Here is an 8,895-nt window from a genome sequence, read left to right as displayed (position 1 = left end):
GGGAGAGGCCACAGCGGTGAGAGGCCCACGTACCGCAAAAAAAAAAAAATAAATAAATAAAATAAAAATAAAAAGGAAGGAAATTCAGACCCATGTTACAACATGGATAAACCTTGAGGACATTATGCTCGGTGAAATAAGCCAGACACAAAAGGACAAATATTGTGGATTCCACTGAAATGAAGTACCTAGGGTAGTCAAATTCATAGGGACAGGAAGTAGAAGAGAGGTCATCAGGGCTGGGGGTGGGGTGGGATGGGGAGTTAGTGTTTAATGGGCACAGAGTTTCAGTTTGGGAGGATGAAAAGGTTCTGGAAATGGATGGTGGTGATGGCACTGAAGACTGTGAATGTACTCAATGCCACTGAAACAGACTCTTAAAAATGGTTAAAATGGTAAAATTTATAATATGTATATTTTACCACAATTTTAAAAACTGTATTGTTGTGAACAGGATAATGTCTATAACAGGATGAAAAATAATTTGTCCTCCAGGGACAACTGGCAATGTCTGAAAACATTTTTTCACCTAAAAAAAAAAAAATTTAATAGACTATTTTTCAGAGAAGTTTTAGGCTCACAGCACAGTTGAGGGGAAAGTACTGAGGGTTCTTCTATTACCCTCTGCCCTCCCCCACTAACAACAGCCTACACGGGACTGGCTGGTGTATTTGTTATAACTAACGAACCAACACTGGCATATCATTATCACCCCAAGTCCCCAGGGCAGGAGACTTACTTTAGGGTTCACTCTTGGTGTTGTAGATTCTATGGATTTTGACAATTGTATAATGACACATATCCACCATTATGGTATCATTCAGGATAGTTTCACTGCTCTAGAAATCCTCTGTGCTCTACCTTTTCGTCTCTCTCTCCTCCCCTAAATCTTTTCACTGACTCCTGGTGATATTTTTGGTTGTCACAACTGGGGGTGGAGGTGCTGCTGGTATCTCGTGTGTCAAGGCCAGGGATGCTAAACATCCTACCAGGCATGGAACAGCCTCATGACAAAGAATTATCTGGCTCAAAATGGCAACAGTACCAAGGTTGAGAAATCCTAATACAGAAGCTAAGCAAGAATCTCTTTAATCCATGACTATGTGGGGTACATAGTAGATACTCAGTAAATACTAAATAAATAAATGAAGTGTTTGAACAACCCAGAGAGAGCTACTCCTGAGTATACATAACATCCAGAAGAACAAAGGGAAACATCACTTGTTAAATTCAGGTCCTGTGGTTGTTCAGTTTGGTGCAGGGGGCTGGCAAGGAGAGGGCATTTTGACAAGGAGAACATGCCGTTTTCTTTCATGGCCACGCCTGGAGATTCCATGTGCTGAGTGTGATAAGAGTTTGTGCAAATACGCTTGGTAGTCCGTCGGCATTAGGTATGAGTCCTACGACTGTTGGGAAACAACTGGGTCTGTACTGTTTTCTCTGTAAGACAGAGGAATCCTGTGTACGTATTTAGCACAGAAGCGGCACTTTTCTCCTTTGTTTTATGAAGCATCCAAGAGATTCAGAAATGAAGAAAGGCAAGGGGTGGCAAGTTTCTAAACACCACTTGAAAGTGCTTTTTTTTTTGTCCCCGGAGAGTTTTTAATACAGTATATTGAAGAACTGTCAGGGAGATAACAGAAGCGAGAGACTTTTGATATTTAGTTTGAAACAAACCATAGAGACATGAGATTCAAATCTAACCAAGGGAGGGATTTCAAAAGAGAAACTGGGCCGCATTTCCTGGTTTTCACTCTCATATATCAAACGAAGCCCATCCTAAGTAACTGCCGCCAGCCTGTCACCTCTGCTATACCAGGGGACCGGGTACTTTAATGCCACAAGTCCTTCCTTCGGAGGCCCGTTACCTTTGTTGCGTTTAGTGCCATCCTCAGGGGAAATGAGCCTCACTCGGACATGGTCGAGGGTATTTTCTGGATTCCGAAGTTGGTCTGCGTGCTGCGTCCCACACTTGCCTTGACAATACGGAGTCCCTCTCAGCCTCGTCTTCTGCACGTGCCTTGTCTTCTGCAACCCGCCCAGCTCCTGGCTGCAGGACAGGAGCAGGGCGGGTTGCTCAAGTCCATGCCAAGAAGAGGAAGATTCCATCTGAGCGCCGGGAGCTCACAGCTCAGCAAGGGAGACCTGTATGCGGATGAACTGTGTGAACCACATGAAAACATGCTGATTTTTCTACTAGAGTATTTTAAAAGTGCTCTGGGAATACTGACCGTGGGGCAACCCTGCCTGGGCATCAGAGGATGCTTCAGTGAGAAGGGGACTTTTAGTCTGGGTCTTAAAGGTTGAATAAGAATGGAAACAGGGGAGAGCAGGGGAACATTGTGGGAAGAAGGAGCACAGATGAAAATGCAAGGGGTTGTAAATGGGACCATTGTGTCTGAGGGTAAGATGGTCCATGGGATGGGGGTTGGGGAGCTAGTGGCAGATAATGAAGCAGGGGAGTAAGCTGGAGCTTGACTGTGGAAGACGGTCATTAAAATGCAAAGCTAACGGTCAGGGATGAACAGTTGCACAACTCCAGGGGGCGCTATTCACACCGCGGCCTGAGTGAATGGTGCCCTGGAGTTGGGGTACACAGAGCCCGTGTGGCTGGACCCATCGGCTCAGCGAACTGTTGCTGAGTGATTACTTCTAGATGGTACACTGACAGCTCTGTATATTTTACCTTATTTGATTCTTACTATTAGCACAAAGTGCTATTTCCATTCCCAGTTTACAGATGGGAACCTGAGGCACACACAGGTAAACTTGTGCAGCTATGAAGCGGTGGAATTGGGATTTTAATCCAGGCAGTTTGCTTCTAAATCCAAGGCAGAATGCTTCCCAAGTTTTGTCACTTACGGCATTCACAGGAAGTGATGTTTTATGACACGAGGGTAAATGACAAAGCCGCTCGCCATCTGAAGTGCACTCCGGTGTCCCAGGCTGCATCCTGACTGACCTGACGGCTGAGGACATGCCCAGGGTCGTGGCACACCAGTGACCCATTTCCGCAGTACCCCTGGGCAGCAGGTGGATCTCAGATCTAGGGAGTGCACCTGAGGTCACTCTTCCAGCCCAATTCTACTCATATTATAATTAAGCTCTCAGATGGGGCATAGGAAAACAAACAAACAAACACTTTGCTTCAGGGTTCTAGACGGTTGGCTCTCGGTTTTGTAGTTGTAGAGATCAAGGGCAAAATGGTTGTGGAAAAAGCCTGGGCTCTGGAGACAGACAAATCAGGTCTTTATTACATGACCCTGGACAAGGTATTTGCTCTCTCCGAGCCTCAGTTTCTCTTGATGAAAAGGCTATAGTAAGGAGGCACTTCACTGACTTGTATTAAATGCAGTAGCTTCTGTAAAGCAGCTGGCACCAGCCTTCTGTAAATGCCAGCCTCCCTCTCTCCTTCCTTTCCTCCCTCCAACCCCGCTATTTCTGACTGGGAACTACAGTGAAGCCGTGCTGGAGGGCAGTGGTTTGGGGAGAGCCAGGCAGTAGCCGTCTAGCAGCAAAACCACCTGTCACGATTGATGCAGACTTTGCTGGTGACGTCGCCCTTCAGAACTCCTTTCCTGTGAAAGTACTCCTGAGTTTTGTCGGTAGAAGTTTATAGCTGTCAAAACCGTCCATGAAAACAAATGAGAAAACTGTCCCACTCTTGTTTCCACTTTTTCCACACTTGCTGTGGTCATCTTGATAATTGTTTAAATATCTGCAATTATTTTATTGTGAACATATAACATGAAATCTACCATCTTGATCACTTTTAATTGTACATTTCACTAGTATATTCACATCGCTGTGAAACAGATCTTCAGAACTTTTTATCTCACTGATCTGAAAATCTGTACCCACGGAACAGCAACTCTCCCCTCCTAGCCCCTGGCAACCACCTTCAGTATTGTATTTTTCAAAGGACAAGTCAGTTTCCTGATAAGATGAACATTCTGCACTGCCAGTCTAGCAAGTTGCTTTTGAAATTATGACTAGATTAAATACTCCTGTGTATTTATTTACTGATCAGAATTACTGGGTCTTTTTTTTAAATTAGTATTCAGAGGAGATTGAGGATCCGTGATACTACTTGAAGACACATATATCTCACATAACAACCAAATCTTTTTTATTCCCTAATAGTTGATTTATCCCACATTTATCCAGTTGTCTGAAAGTATCCTAGGTTTTACAAGTTCCCTAAAAGGCCTGTTTACTGAGTTTGAGTTACAGATCAGGCAAAGTGCGAGTAAAGGTTGAGTTAGTAGAAAACCACAAGCACGTGGACTGTTTTCTGCCTTTGAGAAAAACAATCCCCCCTCACCGCCCAGCACAGTGTGGAACTTACCTGTGAAATCCTTGGGGAATGAAAACAACATGGCACCTCTTGTTGGATTTAGTCCCTTGCCCTAAGAAGCAGCTCATGCGATGCCTGTGCTAATCAATACAAGATAGAAGGACTCTGGGTGAGCAGAAAGGAAGTACTGAGGACCGACAGTCAAGGGGTGTTTTTCAGATTCTGCAAAATCGGGTTTGTAAAGTTCATTATTGTCTATCTGGTTCTGGCCAGTTCACAGAATGTCAACGATGAAAGGCCCCTTTTCCCAAGTAAATTGCACCAGGAAGTAGAAATCGGCCCACAACAAATGAGCTCTCTGGAAGAGGCCTGGTACATCTGGTTGGGGCACGTCTGCCTTATTTGGGTGCGATCAGGCAGCAGGCTAACACTTTTATTTTCTGTGTGTGCGTCTGTGCGCACGTGCGCGCGCGCACCTACTTCTCATCCCACGTCTTGTTTCCTCCATGGATGGAGGTTCGGAGACACTCAGCTGGCAGTAACGATGCTCCCTTCCTTTGGGACATGTTTCTGAGCTGGTGTGTCGCTGGGCCCTTGCCCAAGGATAAGAATCTACTTTCCTTGGCCATTCAGGCCTCTGTTTCTTGGACCAGAAGCAGTGTTTGTCTTTCTGCTGGTGGGCATTTATTCATGTTAACCAGTGGGATTTTTCTGGATCCCACACCCTGACAGTAGACTTTAGCTTCGCTCCCAAGCAAGCCTCCACCCCCCTCCTCTGCCAGCTGCCTCAGTTGCCTGGTCTCCGCTCCCACTACTCAGCAAGCTGTACCCCACACCTCCTTCCTACACCCCCTTCCTCTTCACCTGGAGTCTAATCTCTATAACTTGTGTTTCCTCATCTTGGTTCCCCTGTTCATGGCAGAAATTCAGGATCTGGGCAGACACTTGAAAGTGTTTCAGTGACCACAAGTCATGCAGCCTTCCTCTGCTTGGCACTTTCTGTGCATACCCAAGGGACAATTAATAATAAATCAATGAAATGTGTTTCAATAATTCTCTTGCCTTAAATCCTCAAAGATGGCTCTCAGGGAGGTATAAGGAAGCAGCAGCCTTCAGAATGTCTTCTGTCCTGCATCTTCAAACAGTTGGCGTTGATTAGTGGCTGTAAAGAGTCAAGGGGGTCAGAACTGTGGAAGGGGGAAGGCTGAAGGAAACCTGGAGCCGCTAGGTTCGGTTCAGTATATTCTGTGCTGGTTCGGCGCAGGACTCCAATGCTCCCCAGGTACACAGCTGCCAGAGCAAATACGGAGCGTCCACGGTGGAGGAGGAGGAGACAAGGAGGCCCATAAAGGGAGCAAGCGTTGGGTGTCCGCTGCGTCACGATGGGAGAGAGAGGGCCATTGAACCACATCAGTTTTCATACTTTTGTCATTAAGAAAATATATGAGCTTCAACTACAACATGGCAGGGGAAGCAAGATGCCTCTTTAGCGATGAACTCTGAAGGAAGAACCAAAGCAACCCTGATGCCCCCACCAGAGGTCCGAAGCAGGACCGGGAAAGGATGAGCAGAGTCAGCTAGAGCTGGTGGTTGGGGAGCTGGGGGAAGCTGTGGACACAGCCCGCCCTGGCGTGGCCACAGGAGGAGGTCACGGGAGAAGGCCACCCTGGAAGCAAGCAGAATTCTTCCAAAGCTTTCCACTTTCATCCTTTTGCATAATCAGATTTATGCCTCTCTTCTTGTCATATTCTCTCCAGCCTATTTCTAGATGTTACTCATGGGTAATTCCCATTTTCATCGCATCAGAGTTGGTTATAAAGTGCCCCGTCCGTGACTTCCCTGGTCGGCTTCCTGGGGTAGACAGCTGGGGTGAACAAGACATACTCCCCTGTTCTGCTGGCTCGAGATGGGGGCTCTGGTGGGTTCTGACTGGTGGACTTACGATGTCCAAAAGGAACATCATCAGCAGGCGCACTCCACAAGTGGAGATTATGGTAATTGCTGTTCCAGGGGAATAAAATTCTGTGCGCTTGATGCAGCACTGAGGGAACCTGGAGTACTCTATTTGTATGGTACTTGTTAATAACATCCAGTCCAGTAGGTTCTGTGGGCTGAAACATCCCAAAAGCCATGGGTGAAGATGCATGCATATTGCTGCCCTATAGTTTATGGCAGTGACGTGGGGACATGTTCTTAACAATGATCCACATTAGGCAGGGGAGCGTTTGCTGAGGTCTGGTTCCGAACACCAAGTCTGGTGGGGCCCTGACATCTTCAAGCCCTAGATGGTTCTCCAACTCACCTCATGATCCGGGTTCTGAAGAAGGTGGCGGTGGTGGGGTCCTGATGAGGAAGTGTGTTTTGAAGCAGTAAGGGTCGAGCTTCCTTTTGATTCCACGCTGCTTCAGGAGCTACATCAGTTAGCGCAAGGTGAATTCTGTTACCTGTCTGCACATGTGGACAAACACAAAGTTCATTGTCCTCTCATTAAAACGTACTATTATGATTACTACCTACGGTTAATTAAGTGCATATTGTATATCAGGCTTTATACACACACGTACCGTGCTGAGTGCTTTATCCGATGGTCTCACTCATTCCTGAAAGAGCTCCATTAGCTAGGAATGCCATTATCATATCCCCATTTTACAAGTGAGGAAACAGAGGCTTAGGGGTTTCACGGCTCATCATGGGATAAGTGGCAGAACCAGGGTTTGCACCCCAGTTCTGTCTGATTCCAAAGTTCACATTCCAAACTACAAAGTGAGACTGCCTGTCACTTGAGGCTTAGGGGTTTCACGGCTCATCATGGGATAAGTGGCAGAACCAGGGTTTGCACCCCAGTTCCAAAGCTCACATTCCAAACTACAAAGTGAGACTGCCTGTCACTTTAAGTCTTTGGGTTTGAGTGATTTATTTTCTTCGCGTCCAGCGTGGTCTCCAATAACCATCTCTTCAGACCTCCCATTCCTGTTGCCGAAACACCGGCCGGGCTCCTCTTCTGCTCGGAATTAATGATGGTAGGTGGCTGGGGTGACATCCGGGTGGCCTCCCATGGTGAGTCCCCCATCCAAGCCAAATGGCGAGATCAAGCCCTTTGGGGGTGTCATTTCCTCACCCCTCTAAAAGTAATTCAGTTGTTTCTGCTTGTCAAACGCTTCTGTTTCCTCACTAAGCCCGTGTTAGTCATTGGGATATGTCAGCATGAATGGATTTACTGTGTTCCAACAGCTGCCGAGGCCCAGGCACATGCCCCACACATGGCAGCCAGAGGAGCGGGCGGGGGGCCAGCCAACAAGCGGGATCCCCGAATCGCATGCAGGCCCTGAGGCTGGAGACAGGATGCTGGGGAGAAACCGTCCTGCTGATGTTCGGATATCTGCCCCGACCCTGGCAAAACGATGAGGATACTCTGTGTGCGGCGAGGAGACAGCCCTATGAAACATGTCGTCTCCGAGGTGTGGCTCTTCCCCGCTCGGAACGGAGCCCATCTGTCCAACAGTGTCTGAAATAACACCGCCGGCCAGCAAAGGAGTGTCCATTGTCACATGAGCATTTGGACGGCAGGTAGTCCACATGGGCCCCTGTAATTCAAGTCACAACAGCCTCCTCCGTGACAGGGAGGCGGGGGGTGAAAGTGGTAGTTGTGATTCCGACAACCAGGAGGGTTGTTTTTCTAAGAATTTCTGCCAGTGGCCATTGAGGATTCTTTGTGTGCGGCACCTACGGGATACCTCAAAATTTAGGCAGCTATCAGATTCCAAATTAAACACCTAGTGCCCCTGGCGTGCTGGAGACGCAGCCTGGTCCTGCGGATCTGTGTGTGGGAAAGGCCAGAAGTTGATTGTGCTGGATGCTTTTATATGGAAATCCTAACAGGCTTTCGCAGGATCGCGAATTAGATGCTAGGGTTTGAAGCTAGCAGGCCAATGGAGCTGTTGTTTAAAAACGCAGAAATAGTCTGCTTTTGAACCTCGGGTCTCAGAATTTTCTAGAATGGGCTATTGTGATCCAGTCACGTGGGGATTTTCTTACCGTTTTAACACACATTGGGGCCTGGAGCTGACATCTGGCCTTTTGTCACTTCTTTTTCAGAGGTGAGCAGCGGTCAGATTGTAGCAAACATTTTCTCCTTTCCCCTAAATATTAACTTTAACATCAGTGAAGGAGAGAATCAAGATGGTGTCATCCAGGATTGAGGTTTAGGAAAGAATTCTCATGAACACGGGCTGTGAATCACTAGTTTCATATCCTGAACCTGCATCTCTCCTGCTTTGGGACCTTAGGCAAATTACTTAGCAACCTCAAGACTCAGCTTTTTCTTCTATAAAATGGGGATAAGCGTTAACAAGAAGAACTAACTTGTTAGATTGTTGTGTGAATTAAAATGACATGATTGGTTGGGCTTCCCTGGTGGCGCAGTGGTTGAGAGTCCGCCTGCCAATGCAGGGGACACAGGCTCGTGCCCTGGTCCGCGAAGATCCCACATGCCGCGGAGCGACTGCGCCTGTGAGCCATGGCCGCTGAGCCTGCGCGTCCGGAGCCTGTGCTCCACAACGGGAGAGGCCATGACAGTGAGAGGCCCGCGTACCACAAAA

General features: G+C 47.4%; 2 long non-coding RNA genes across 3 annotated transcripts; both read right to left on the bottom strand.

Moving 5' to 3' along the window:
• Positions 1–936: 936 nt before the first annotated feature.
• On the bottom strand, positions 937–5,034 carry LOC102983215 (uncharacterized). Its single transcript, XR_447499.2, has 3 exons — positions 4,349–5,034; positions 1,869–2,145; positions 937–1,623 (listed from the first exon to the last, which is right to left on the bottom strand). It is a non-coding gene; the product is annotated as an uncharacterized lncRNA (long non-coding RNA).
• A 341-nt stretch (positions 5,035–5,375) lies between these two features.
• LOC114487428 (uncharacterized) lies at positions 5,376–7,065 on the bottom strand. 2 transcript variants are annotated; one of them, XR_003682511.1, is made up of 3 exons: positions 6,862–7,065; positions 6,600–6,745; positions 5,376–5,459 (listed from the first exon to the last, which is right to left on the bottom strand). It is a non-coding gene; the product is annotated as an uncharacterized lncRNA (long non-coding RNA). The 2 variants fall into 2 exon arrangements; XR_003682512.1 differs by having other exon boundaries at positions 5,381–5,669.
• Between the last annotated feature and the right edge of the window lie 1,830 nt (positions 7,066–8,895).

The sequence above is a fragment of the Physeter macrocephalus genome, chromosome 13, assembly GCF_002837175.3.
Source record: "Physeter macrocephalus isolate SW-GA chromosome 13, ASM283717v5, whole genome shotgun sequence".
Classification (NCBI taxonomy): domain Eukaryota; kingdom Metazoa; phylum Chordata; class Mammalia; order Artiodactyla; family Physeteridae; genus Physeter; species Physeter macrocephalus.
Note: the sequence above shows the minus strand (reverse complement) of the source record. Positions and strands in the feature narration are given on the sequence as shown.